The 14,429-nt window shown below is 38.9% G+C and overlaps 1 pseudogene; it reads right to left on the bottom strand.

The window, feature by feature from the left end:
* Nucleotides 1-1,019: 1,019 nt before the first annotated feature.
* The window catches only part of LOC105756497 (telomere length and silencing protein 1 homolog pseudogene), a 17,308-nt pseudogene continuing 3,898 nt past the window's right edge, over nucleotides 1,020-14,429 (bottom strand).

Genomic DNA, 14,429 nt, shown 5'->3' with positions numbered 1-14,429 from the left:
CGTAGCCCCGTTCGCTGATCTCCAGTAGGAGTCCAAGATGGCAGATCTGTGCTGCAGTAGCTGATGGGGACCTCTGCGTGTATCTCTCCTCACTCTCCGTTCTTGGTCAGTTTCTTATTCCATTCGGTGCTTGGCTGAGTTCTTTATCTCTTCATTTGATGCTTAGGGTTTTAGGATTGACATGTGACTCTGTTTGACTTAGTTTTTCTGATCTTTGCTGCAGAGGGATGGTGTGGTTCTTCTGACTATAGCGCCGTGTTGCCTGGTCTCTGCTGAAATATTTTTAAAGTTCAACTTTTTGACATCGTGAATGAATAACTTCTTTTATAAAAATCAGCACAAAGTTAGTTCCTATGAGGTAGAGGTTAAAGATGTCCCAAATGTCCAACTTTTCTAAACTGATGTGTCAGTCCATCATCTCTAATATCAACTATACTCCTCCTCCCCTCCGTTCTTTCCCTCCCATCTTTGGGTTCCATAATTTGTTGCAAAATCTCACAGAACTCACAAACCATCAAGGAAATGGCTCACGTGGTTGTGGAGGCTGGCAGGTCCCAAATCTGTGGGTCAGGTATCAGGCTGGAGGCTTCTCCTGACTCTGCTTGCAGGGGCTGATGAACCCAAATCGGCAGGTCAGTGACAGCCTGCTGGCTCACAAGGCTGCAGAAGCTGGTGAATCAGGTCAGATGATAGGCTGCTGGTTCAAGTTCCAAGAACTGGAGGTCAGATGATGAGCCAGATGCAGGATCCAGAGCAAGAGAGAGAGCTTTGCCAGAGCATACGTATATTGGATGCAGACCATACCCTCAAGGAAACTCCACTTACTTGAGCAAGGCAATGCAAGGGTGTGACTAGAAGAAGGGTAGTAAGGGTGGTGACTTGAGTCACACCCTCTAGTAAGGCGATTACTCAAGATACATCTCACCCTAATCCTGCCTCATTAACATAACATACAATTCACCCCAAAATGGGACCATAACCACAGGCACAGAGGCTAGGATTGACAACATATCACAAAATGGGGGATAATTACATCAGATCACAAAATGGAGGACAATTACATCAGATCACAAAATTGAGGATGGCTACATCATTGCATGTGTGCCAAATTATATCATTACATAACTGCCAAACCACTGAAAATCATGGCCCAGCCAAGTTGACACATAACCTTAACCATCACAGATCCCATACACCTTATTTGCTTTAGCAGCAAGCTGTCCGATCCCCTTGAAGGGCCATAAGAACCCTATCTGTATGGTCCCACCCAATCATTGTGTGGGAATCACAAAGATATGGCCAGAAGGGCCGTATTAAGTAATTCACAGCACCACACATTATAGTAAAAATAACAAATGGTATTGAGCACCTATTATAAGCCAAACAGTTCGCATGTCATCTCTAATCCTCACAATGCTGGAGGTAAGGATTATTTCCTCATTGATTCCGTCATATTTTTGAGGACCACCTACATATCAGGCAATGGGCTAGGTCCTGAGGATTCAAAGAAAAAATAAGGGATACATACTTCCTGCCTTCATTGACCTTGCATTCTAGTGAAGAAAACGAAAGAATTTTCATTTTACAGATGACAGAACTGAGGCTCAGAGAGAAAGATATTTGTCCAAGGGCACAATTAGTAAGCTGTGAGCAGGGCTCAGACCTGACTGACTCCAGAGCCAAATCTCTAAAAGCAACACCCACTCTAAATCAGCCCAAAAGTTAATTGACCTGTTCCTTGCTCATCCTGACATGTGTTAGTGCTCAGGAAAAATGACAGCACAAATAGCCATGAATGGAACAGTGAATGGACACTGGATTGGGGGGAGCATGTCCGTGTCTTTTGAACTAAATGAGAAAGTCTATCTTAGTAATTCAGTTTTGCATTTGAGCTGTCCAACCCCTGGACTCTTAAAAATTATACCTAATGTTGGTTAAAGAAACACATTACAAGCATCAAAGTTGGATTCATTTCATATTTAATAATTATGTGCTAAAAGTGATAGAAATAGAATTTTTTTTTTTACTGAAAAGAAACAGATAACTTTGTAAAAGCCAGAAAATATGAGTGTCCCTTTGGTCCCATCCTACATATTTCTGCTGCCAGATGGATCCACTCTAGACAGGCTGCAATGAAGTACGTAGTTCTGAACCCCATTCCAGATATTTGAAAGAAGACATGATTGCATATATGATAATAAAAGCACAATCTAAAGGGTATTATCTCACCTGAACACACAGCTGTTTCCTCCTGATCCATAACAAACAGAAAGTCAACATATTTACAAATAAGATTTAATAATGCTCACAAGAATATAGAGTTTGTCCCCAAATAGGAAAACTGTACATTTTGTTTCAAAAGGTTATAAATTAATTGCTTGAAAAATCCAGCATGTAAGCAGCAGCACTAAGAATCTGTTTTTGGAACTGTCCACTAATAAATCATCAGGGCTTGTCCATGAAACCTGTTTTCGTGGGCAGAGGAGGTGCTATTTACATCCCATCCTGCATTTCTCCGCATCAGCCACCCTCAGTACCGCTTATTCATCTTCTTGAACTTCTCATAGTGATAGTCATCAGTGGCCTTCTCATTAGGGGGACGCTTGCAGTTAGGAGGAGACTGCTCAGGCTCTGTCTTCTCCATGTCGCCCACTCTCAAGGGCTGGGCTTTACTTTCTTCTTTGTTTCTCCGTATGAGGGTGTTGAGCTCCTCACGATAAAATCGGTTGTGCTGCACATAATTCACAGCAATGTTGGTGGCCACAAAGAACGTCTCACTGTCTTTCTTCTTGTTCTGCTGCTCTGCCAGCAGTCGGGCCTTGGCATCCTCCGTGGAAATAATATTTATTTTGGCATCAGTGCCGAGGTCCACCTCAGGGATGCTGCTCAGCATCTGGTTGGAAAGCATCTCCTCAGTTTTCTTTGCTGAGGAAACACGGATGTTTTCTGGAAGTTCATAAAGACAGTCCTCTGCATTCTTTGGCTTTACTTTCTGTTCCTCGTGTTCCACAATCCCTTTCCTCTTCTTCAGCTCTGTCTCAATATATTTCATCATGTCTGCATCCTCATCCCTTCGGTTGGTTTCTGCGGAAAACCATGTCCCCAGGTGGAGGTCTTCTTCTTCACTAATCTTATCTTTGACCCTCTCCTTCAGTTTCTTCACATCCACCATACCACCTATCTTCATCTGAAAGGGATCATCCGCTAGAGTGGTCTCTTCCTGTACTTTCTCCCCCACCAGCAAGGCCACAGCACTCACCCCATTGGGCCTCTTTCTCAAGTTCTGCACGTCTCGGGTTTCTTCCTGTTTTAATCGAACCTCCTCTGAGTCCTGTTCATCTTCTTCTGACTCTGAGTTGGCCTGGCTCCCGCGGAAGGTCTTCCCGGTGGCCAACAGCCACTGCACTCTAAATTTTATTTTAAAATGAAACTTTTTTTTCTTTGTTTAAATTGTACTTTAGATGAAGGTTTACAGAATAAGTAGGTTCTCATTAAACAGTTAGTACACATATTGTTTTATGACATTGGTTAACAACCCTAAGACATGTCAATACTCTCCTTTCTCAACCTCGAGTTCCCTATTACCAGCTTTCCTGTCCCCTCATGCCTTCTAAGTCCTTGTCTCTGGGCTGTTGTGCCCCATTAGTCTTGTTTTGTTTTATGGGGCTGTCTAACCTTTGGCTGAAGGGTGAACCTGGGGAGTGACTTCATTACCGAGCTAAAATGGTGTCCAGGGGCCATACTCTCGATGATCATTTTTTGTGAGTTAGAATTTTGTTCTACATTCTTCTCCAGCTCTGTCCAGGACTCTCTACTGTGATCCCTGTCAGAGCAGTCAGTGGTGATAGCCAGGCACCATCTAGTTGTACTGGACTCAGTCTGGTGGAGGCCATGGTAGTTGTGGTCCATTAGTCCTTTGGACTAATCTTTCCCTTGTATCTTGTTTTCCTTATTCTACCTTGCTCCCGAAGGGGTGAGACCAGTAGAGTATCTTAGATGGCTGCTCAGAGGCTTTTAAGACCCCAGGCGCTACTCACCAAGGTAGAATGTAGAACATTTTCTTTATAAACTATGTTACGCCAGTTGAGCTAGATGTTCCCCGAGACCATGGTCCCCATGGCCCTCTGCCCAGCAATTCAGTCCCTCGGGAAGTTTGGATGTGTCTACGGAGTTTCCATGACCTTTCCTTGTACAAGTTGTGCTGGCTTCCCCAGTATTCTGTACTATCTTGCCCTTCACCAAAGTTATCACTTATCTATTGTCTATTTAGTATTCCCCCTCACCCTTCCCATCCCTCGTAACCATCAAAGATTGTTTCTTTTTGCGTAAACCTTTTCATGATTTTTTACAGTAGTGCTCTCATACAATATTTGTCCTTTTGTGATTGACTTATTTCACTCAGCATCATGTCCTCCAGTTTCATCCATGTTATGAGATGGTTCACAGATTCATTGTTATTCTTTCTCATTGCATAGTACTCCATTGTGTGTATGTACCATAGTTTGTTTATCCATTCATCTGTTGATGGGCATCTAGGTTGTTTCCATCTTTTTGCTATTGTGAACAATGCTGCAATGAACATGGATGTGCATATGTCTATTCGTGTGATGCCTCTTATTTCTCTAGGGTATATTCCTAAGAGTGAGATTGCTGGATTGTATGGTATTTCTATTTCTACCAGGGCTGTAATATTTAAATGGAAGGACACTGCTACATCTTTCTCTGCAGAGCAACTAGTGAGTCTGAACCACTGACCTTTCGGTTAGCTGCTGAGCGCTTACCCACTGTGCCACCAGGGGTAGTAGGATCAATTTTGACCCTCCTTTTTTATAATTTTTGTTTTCAAAATTTTTATATTGAAGTACTTTCATCATTTTAAAAAGCTATCAAAAATAAAAAACATCTCTCTCATTGCTCATGTCTCACCTTAGCTTCTAATTCCTATATGACTTTTTCCTGGATCAACTTCAGCCCCTGGTGAAGTTTCCCCTAAAGCTTACTCTCTAGTGTATGATGGTATTTTGTAATATATATTGTTATATGTTACTTTAACGGTTTCCTACATGAATTATTGTTTTTCCAATGAAGTTATAAGCTCTTTACTGCCAGAAACCAGGTCCCATATTGGTATTCTTAAGGTTTTGATATGTAAGTTTACATATATCTTATATATGAATCTTCTTTGCTGATACATGGGTTTTCTCTCACGTTCTCTTTTACTATGGCAGATCCTGCTGTCTCTTCAAAGGCCCACTAATCCCCATTCTATCCGTTATCAGCCGTATCTCTTCATTCTTCTTCTTCCAAATGCAACTTATTTTTTGTTGAGGATATAAGAACATGATGAAGGTAAACAGGAAGGAGGAGGTGAGAGAGAAGTCCTCTCTGCCACTTTCATATTCTCCTCAATATCATCTCTCACCTTCCTCCCCGTAGTACTCCTTCATGTGTGCTAGTAATACAGGGTACTAGGGGAATAAGTAGCATTTATTCTGTTTCACCAAAGCAAATTCTCAATGTTGAAGGCAGTGGACAGTAAGTTATTTTACAGTCCAAAGGGAGAATATATACACATCTCCAGATGGAAGAAAGATTAATTCATTAGAGAGAAGAATCTTTAGAGGGAATTGATAGGAATAAAAATTCACGCAATGTGTCTCCTGCCATACCATAGACTCCCACCTGGTGAAGTCTGAGGGGAAAAGCTGTGATGTAGCTTGCAAAGGGAACAAGCAAAAAGAGCAGAAGTGATAGTGATCAACTTATTCAAACAAGTTGATCCCAGCAGAAAAAGACAGTGGGTTTACCACTGAGAGCTGGACCTGGGGAGGTAGACGAGGGGGGAGGGTCAACCTGAGAGTCTATTACTCAAGTCAGAGAATGGCAGTGTCATAGAGCCCTGGCAGGGGGGCAGAGGAAGATGACAGTGTCTGAAGAAACCATAAATTCACCTCTTGGATTTTGGTATCTGCCATGACATCATGCCTGCCCAATAATCAAGAGAGTTCCAAGTAGCATTAGCTAAGTTAAAAGAAAATGCTCAACCCCCTTTTCTTCCACTTCTTCTCCACCTACTAATTGTCAAGGTTGCAGAAAAGGGAGGGAGTGAAAGAACAGACCACCATCTCTCCAGGCCTTGTGCTATAGGTTCGGTCTAAATGTATGGGAGCAAGCATTAGCTTTAAACTGTGAGGCAGAAATTTTTATTTGTTAAGTCTTCACTCTAATACCTAAAAAAATATACTATTTATGAATACCTGAAATAATACGGAGTATTCCTGAGATGTCATCAAGGGTAAGGGAAGAAAGACCCAAGAGAGGGTGTTTGAAGGCCATGATGGGAAACAAAATAAAGCTTCATCCTCTAGAGTCAGTCCATTTATTAAGCAAGCTAACAGTGAAATAGGTAATGATGAGAAGAACAGAATAATAGTAGTTGTCATCATATTAGTAAAGCAGTGGTAACTGCGATGATAGACACCATTCATAGAATGCCTTCCTACTATGTGCCAGTCACTATATTAAGGGCTTTAGATGTATTTATTATTTCTAATCCTGACTGCAGTCCAACAGTTTAGTTGTTCTAATACCCAACAAGCATAGGAATAAACTGAGGCTCAAGAGGGAAATAAAATTTTCAGGGTCACATAGGTAAGAATGAAAAATAGAGAAAGGAAGCATAATTAAAAGCAAAAGGAAAACGTTTCTGCAGTTACTTCTCTTATTGTCTGCAACCTTGCCTCCCTTCTCACCATCCTAAGAGCTTCCAGGTCCTCCTGACTGTTCTAGACTTGATTATTCCACCACCACTCCCACTGCTTGACCTTTGGGAATGTCATGGACCTTATGCTACTTTGGGGATGAGATGGACATTTCTGAGGCACTCCACCAGCCCTTCATTTGCATATGTTTAAACAATATTTGTTTCAACAGTATTATTATTGCTTTGTTCTGTACCAGAAATATTACATATGCAACTAATATCTGTGTCACATACATCAATATCCTGTTTTTTTACTGGCCTCTAGACATAACCACAATGCATAATGTCATTTCCATGGGAAAATACATTCTCAGTCTCAGGTAAAGTGATTTACAAGTAGTCTTAACACTGTCAACCTCAAACAAATATTTTGATAAACACTATTATCCCTACTAATGGCAGGAAGCAATGAAATATGTATGAAAAAATCAGCTGATATGTGTTCATATTTAGCTTCAGGATACATCGTACAGTTCAGTTCGTGAGCTCTCCAAGCAACTGACAGAGAGAGGTGAGTTGACTTGGAATGATGCTGAGTGACAGGGGAAAGCTGTCTGCTGACAATTCACAAAGTGGATTACCAAGAATAAAGACATGACTGCAGTCTTTTGTTTTCTCCTTTCTTTTTCTGGCATCCCTGAGCAAGTCTGAAAAATATGAAATATGACTATGTATAGTGACTGATATTTCAAACAACTAGGACTCCCGATGGTCCTTTCTTTGTCCAGTTGACTAACCTATCTCCTGTGGTTCGGAGCACGCTAATCGTCATTAAAAACCTAAAGATGAAAAGAGCCTGGTGCCTTGTGAGATCATTACATTCAGAGTTAGATTCAGTTCAAGTCCCTGAACCTGCTCTTTAGTGATGTGACCCAGGTCATCATTACTTAATCTCCACAGATTTATTTGCTTGTTTCAAAATAAAGAAATTGAATTACACAATCTATAAATTAAAGCCTTCCAAAAAATATAATTATTTAAAATGCAGTGATGGCCTGGAATAGTTTCAATTATTCACCAATGCCATGAACATTTAATGAGTGTTTATTTTTTATCAGACATTGTACTAAACATCAATGATGCAAGGATAAATAAAAGATAATTCCTGCCTTAAAAAAAAAAAATTGCTGTTGAGTCTATCCTGACTCACAGCGACCCTGTAGGACAGAGTAGAACCACCCCACAGGGTTTCCAAGGCTGTAATCTTTACGGAAACAGACTGCCACATCTTTCTTGCGTGGAGCGGCTGGTGGGTTCGATTCGATGACCTTTCCATTAGCAGCTGAGCACTTAACCACCTCGCCACCAGGACTCCTTTATGGAGCCATAAAACTATGTAAAGAAATTAGACTATCACTGGATTGATGGAAAATTTTGAAAGGGAAGTAGTTTGGGCAAAAATATAAAGGCATATAAGCGTATACAGGTAATGTCTTAACTTCTGTTTTCTTTTTAATTTTAATGAATTATAAGATTAAGTCTACTTTTCTGAGACATTTTCCTATGGGGCAGTTCTACTGTGTCCTGTAGGGTCACTATGAGTTGAAATCGACTCAATGGCACACAACAAAAACAACCTTCACTGTAAAAGCAAGGTCCTGAAATTGATATGAAAAAATTATTACACGAAATCGGCTTTGAAAAATCTTCCTGATGAAGAGTTGATTAGGTTTAGAATACTTTGTGTATTGGACTTTATTCAGTTTAGAATATTTTAGCTTTTGCTGTTTGGATGTATAGCCTCAGAATGAAAATTATTTCAAGATATTTACCTCTTAGGAGTAAAGGTATATATATTTATCGGAAATGAAACAATTTAACAAGGGAATATGAACAAAAAAAAAAAGAGAAATTCAACAGTGAGAAGATTACTTCTAAGGAAATTATCTTTAACAATTCTTTCAGATTAATCTTTGTACTAGTTCCAGTTACAAATTAAATACTTTGCAGCTCTCCCTATTTGACTTCTTGGGTTCTTACTCTCTGCCTATACATTTCCTCAGACTTTGAAATATTTAAAACAAATCTTGGATATATCTTAAGAAATTCACTGAAGAAAAAGACTTAATCTTCCATTTACTTTGTTTGCTCAAAGAATTTAATTAGGGGTCTTTTATCAAAAGCAAGTGAAGGACATAATCCAGAGAATAGACTTATCTCTCCAGGACAAAAGCTGATTATTACACAAAATACCGGTTGCCATTGAGCCAACTCCGACTCATGGAAACCTCATGTGTGTAAGGGTAGAACTGTGCTCTATAGGATTTTCAATGGCTGATTTTTTGGAAGTAGATCACCAAGATTTTCTTCCGAGATATCTCTGAGTGGACTTGAACCTCCATCCTTTCAGTTAGCGGTCAAGTGCATTACAATTTGCATCATCTAGGGACTCCATTACACAAGATACTCTTGTTGATATTTCTGAAGATGGACAGGTTATATCTTGTTACTAATAACCACTGAATGAAAAATTGGTCATCCTTAGCAGTTACTGTTCCTGGATCAGTGTTTGTCCTTCTGCCCTACTCTTTTCACTGTAATATGGTGTATTACCAATTGTGTTCTGAGGACTTAAAAATAGTCAAAAAAAAAAAGGGGGGGGATCCCTGCTCCAATAAGTTCAGGGTAATCACATACCAAAATCTTGAAGATTTACATGAGATTAAAAACTCTGAGGCATCCTACAATTTTTAGGATATAGTGACCTAAAATATTTAGGTGAACTAATAAAGCATTAGAGAAAGAAAATCAAGACACGGAGAACACATATAATAGAAGTCCTGTTTCTCCAAGTCCTGTTTCCCCAATCCGCTCCCCAATACCCTGTGCACAGTACATACAAAAAAAAAAAAAAAAACCAAACCCATTGCCACTGAGTCAATTCTGACTCATAGCGACCCTATAGAACAGAGTAGAACTGCCCCAGAGGGTTTCCAAGGAGCAGCTGGTGGATTTTAACTGCTGGCCTTTTGGTTAGCAGCCAGGCTCTTAGCCACTGCACCACCAGGGCTCCGTGCACAGTACATAGTGAATACATATTATGTGAAGTTGATGAGAAAGATGTTAGTGGCAATTAAGAAGAAATTCTGTGCATAGAAGGTCAGGTAAAATCATATAATAGTAGAGAAGGATTTGCACATTTGATCAGTATTTGAAAATGGGTGGGTACAGGCTATTGGTCAATATAAAAATGGGAGGAAATTTCATCATTCTCTTTTATTATAGAGGTTAGATCATTTGATATCTTTCTAAATTAACATTCATCCCCAGCCTTCCAGTGTTTCTGGCTTTAAAATCTTCCAAGTATATGGCCTATTCTAATTTTTTTTTATTTTTAGAAATATTCAATGAATATCAAGTTTTGATAGATAAAAAGTTGAAATTATAGGTGGATAAAAAATAAATCCTGAAGATTTTAAAATATTTTGTAATATAATCAAAAGTAAGTTATATGGAATAAGGATTTCTTATGTTTGTTAATATATACAATAAAAGCTGCTAAGTATATCAGAACTGAGATCAACAAATTTCTTGATCATTACTCTACAGGAGAGAATACAGGGACAAAATTTTTGCCTAGTAGAAAAAAATGAGAGGGCTTCCATTCATTATTACTTGAAATGTTGACACAAAATTCAGGGAGTTGACCCATAACACAGTTCTTACATGTTCTTTGTCTTTGTGACATAGAATATCTTATTTCCCCAAATTTCTACTTCTACCAGTTAATGTTAATATTATGATATTTTCATCTTCCTGTTTCTAGGATGCATTTAGCAATAGCTACTGAGTGCTAGTCACTGTCTCAATGGCATAATATGTCATCATTTTTTTAATGCATTATATTTATCAGGAACAATGCTGCTTGCCTCCAATGGGAATTGCCATTCAAGGAGTAGTTTTAAATGTTTCCGTGCATACTGCCAACTTGCACATATTAGATATTGCTGTTACTGCTTGAATGAAAAAAGCAGCTTCTCTCTGAGGCTGATATATTAAATTATATTTCCAGTGATACACTGAAAATATTCAAAACTCATTATACCAAAGAATCTTCCTTCTTCTAGGACATTCTGCCCAGTGTTTGTAAGCTTAGCTCCAAAAAATTAGATGTTTATTTTGTCTGAGAAAAGAGCTTGTCTATAGGTTTATCTTCTTAATGATGGTTGTAATCAGTATTCTATTTTAAAGTTATCTTTCTGATATATTCTTTCAGGCAGAAAATAATTATAAGACTATCTCACTGGAGGATATTTAAATGGGTAGAAAAAAAAGCCTACTATAATTAGGAAATTATCACTAGACTAATAAATCTTTAGAATTGGAAGGACCCTTAACTAGTAAATACAATTCCAAAAACACAGAAATCCTGAGGTTAGGGGCCCATTCCATCTTTTCACTGCTATTTTTGTTGCTGTTAGGTGCTGTCTAGTCGATTCTGACTCATAATGACCCCATCTGTAATCTTTATGGGAGCAGATCACTAGTTCTTTCTCCCTTCGGAGTTGCTGGGTGGGTTTGAACTGCCAGCCTTTTGGTTAGCAGCCGAACACTTAATCATTGAGCCACAGGGCTTAAAACAGCATCTGGTACAGAGTCAGCCCTAGGATTGTTAAATGGAGGAATAAATACAATATGCAAAGCACAATTTTCTTTTCCAAGCATCCAGAGATGTCGTAAAAGCTGAGTCTGATCTTTATTCTATTCCAAGGGAGAGAAATATGTCTAGCAAAAGAAACCAGAAAACACAAACAATGTTTTAAGTGTCGTGAGAAAGTTGAAAACTGACATGAAAGTTCAAAGGAACTCAAGACATCTGCCTGACAGGGATGGAGATTTCTCGGAAGGAAGAAACCCTTAAGATAAAGCTTGAGAGTGAGATTTCGACAGGTGTGATTTTGTAGGGGAAAGGCTCTCTGAAAAGAGAAAATAGAGATGAGAACATGCAGAAAGGAACTGAAAAACAATGATGGGTGGAATGCCTGGCTTTATACACCCGGGGAGAAGACCAGATAGATAGATTAGGGCTGGACCACTGAGGGCGGAAAATGCCAGCAAGGCCTCTTAAAGGTGTTTTGTCACCTGCCACCATAAATGAGTTCTTTCTCTTGTGATCTTTATTACAAGAAATAACAGGAGAATGGCCTGATCAGAAGTTCTTTTCCCTATTCATTTGCCTCCATGGTAACACTTATACCATTGTTGTTGTTGTTTAAGGACCCTGGTGGCACAGTGGTTAAAGTCCTCTGTTGCTGACCAAAAGGTCAGTGGTTCCAACCCACCAGCCGCTCCTTGAGAGAAAGATGTGGCAGTCTGCTTCCCTAAAGATTTACAGCCTTGGAAACACTATAGGGCAGTTCTACTCTGTCCTATAGGGTCGTGGTGAGTTGGAATTGACTTGACAGTAGTTTAGTTTTTTTTTTTTTTTGCTTTTGTTGTTGTCAGCTGCTGTCAAGCCGGCCCCCAACTCTTGGTGACCTCAAGCACAATGGAATGAAATGCTGCCTGGTCCTGCTGTATCCCCACAGTCATTTGCAGATCAGACCATTGTGATCCAACTGTTTTCATTAACTGGTTTTCAAAAGTTAGATCAACAGGCTTTCTTCCTAATCTTAGTCTATAAACTCTGCTAAACTCTGTTCAGCTTCATAGCAAGACACAGCCTCCACTGACAGATAGGTGGTAGCCGTGCATGAGATGTATTGGCCAGAAATCAAACCCAGGTCTCCCACCTGGAAGGTGAGAATTCTACCACTGAACTAACCAATGTCCCACTTATACCATAGACTTCTTTTATGAAAGTATCATCTCCTTTGATTTCTATGATGCCACAATGACCACTATTCCTTAGTATATAGTATTATATACTTAGCTTATTCCTTCCTTTTCAAGACTCCTTCCATCCCTTCCCACACTCACATCCATCACTAGGGCTGGCTTCAGCATCCCTGTCCCCTGTGTGTCTCTGAACGCTGATCACTGTGAGTGTCTAGCCTTCTCATCCTGTCTGCACACTGCTCCTTCAGAGCTGACCCCTGAGAATTTCAGGCTTGGAAATCCAAAATCCCATGTCCTATACCATCAATCTTTCCATGTGTCTCCTAGTTTTGCAGGATCCAAAATTCGTTATCTCTTTTTTTTCCTTTTTTGATAGTTTGCATTTTTTTAAGCCCCTAGACTGTTTGATCCATTCCTTTTCTTTCCGTTCTCACTGCCAGTAGTTAGATTCTGAATCACCGTACACCTAGATTATTCCAGTCACATCTTTCTCCTTAACTGGGCTCCTTGTCTCCTGTCATTCTCCCACCAGAATACTCACCTAATTCTCACAAACTAAACTGAAATATATTTTTATTAGTGTCTCCCCTGCTTACTTACCCAGTAGAATCAGCAAACATTTATGGAGAATCTTGTATATGCTACACAGAGCACTAGGCAGATAGGATTACAGTGACAAATGCATACTCTGCTCTAGAGGAACTTTAAGTTTATTGGAGTGACAGACCTGTAAACTGAAGTTACTCTCGATAGAATAAATGCTAAAATGCCTTAAAACATCTTGTATCATTTTATGGTAGTTTTATATAAGCTTATTTTTTTAAGCTTGACAGTAAATTCCACCTTTTATTATTTATTATTATAAAGTAATTATTCACTTAAGAAACTGAAACAATCAATGTTATGATATTTCATAATTTGAAAGATAAGTCATCTTTTTTTATTGTTTTAGACTTTCAAAAATAATTGTCTTAGGATTCAGAGAAGATGTACTTCCCTTGGACCATAGGTGTTCCCTAAGTAAGACATATGCATCTGTAAACTAAAATTTGGTTTAGTTAATTTAGTTTAGTTTAGTTCAAATGCTGAAACAAAAATGTCAAACAGAAATGTATGTTTTGTAAATAATTATTGTAAAAGAATCATGCTGTAATCATTGCAGGAAAGACAAGTTTACTTCTTTAGAAACCTGGTAAGAATGATCAAATGTTTTTGGTAAACTTCACATGAAACCCCAGGGTGCCAATTTCATGGTTACCCTTTCTGAGAAGAAAGTTAAATTTCTGTATTGAGATCCCAAAAGTTAACAGATCTTAATGTACACCGTGAAATATTTTCTAAAAACTCCTTTGCAACGTATTGATTAACACCTGAATTTTGTTAGACAATCTCATTGACTCTTTCAGTAGCTAAACAACATGGATATATTCTTAAATTGTTTACTTAAGAAAATAAAAAAGGTTCTAATTCCTTTTAGTTTTCACTCTGCACCTAGCCTGACTTTGAATTTCAAGTTTCATCTTCTCATTGTATGCTGTTGTGTGCTGTTGAGTCGATTCCAACTCCCACAGTCCAACTCTGTCTTCGGCTCCCTTGTTTCCCCGCTTCAGTGGGAGAAAATCCAGTAGCGACCTTTAGTGCCTTGTTTATTTGTTAGGCTCTCATATGTTTATTTCTATTAGATTGGAACCCTCAGAGCAAGACTTCATCAGAGTATATTTATAACATTTACAGAGTTAGGTTTCATAGATTTTTAAGTACAACCAGTCCCCAGATTATGAACAAGTTCTGTTCCTAAGTCTGTCTTCAAGTTAAATTTGCAGGTAAATTGTAACAGTTAGCATCAGTCAAATGTTTGTCTTAGTATATATATATATATATATATATA

This window comes from Trichechus manatus, unplaced genomic scaffold, assembly GCF_000243295.1.
Source record: "Trichechus manatus latirostris isolate Lorelei unplaced genomic scaffold, TriManLat1.0 scaffold00075, whole genome shotgun sequence".
In the NCBI taxonomy this organism is placed as follows: domain Eukaryota; kingdom Metazoa; phylum Chordata; class Mammalia; order Sirenia; family Trichechidae; genus Trichechus; species Trichechus manatus.
Note: the sequence above shows the minus strand (reverse complement) of the source record. Positions and strands in the feature narration are given on the sequence as shown.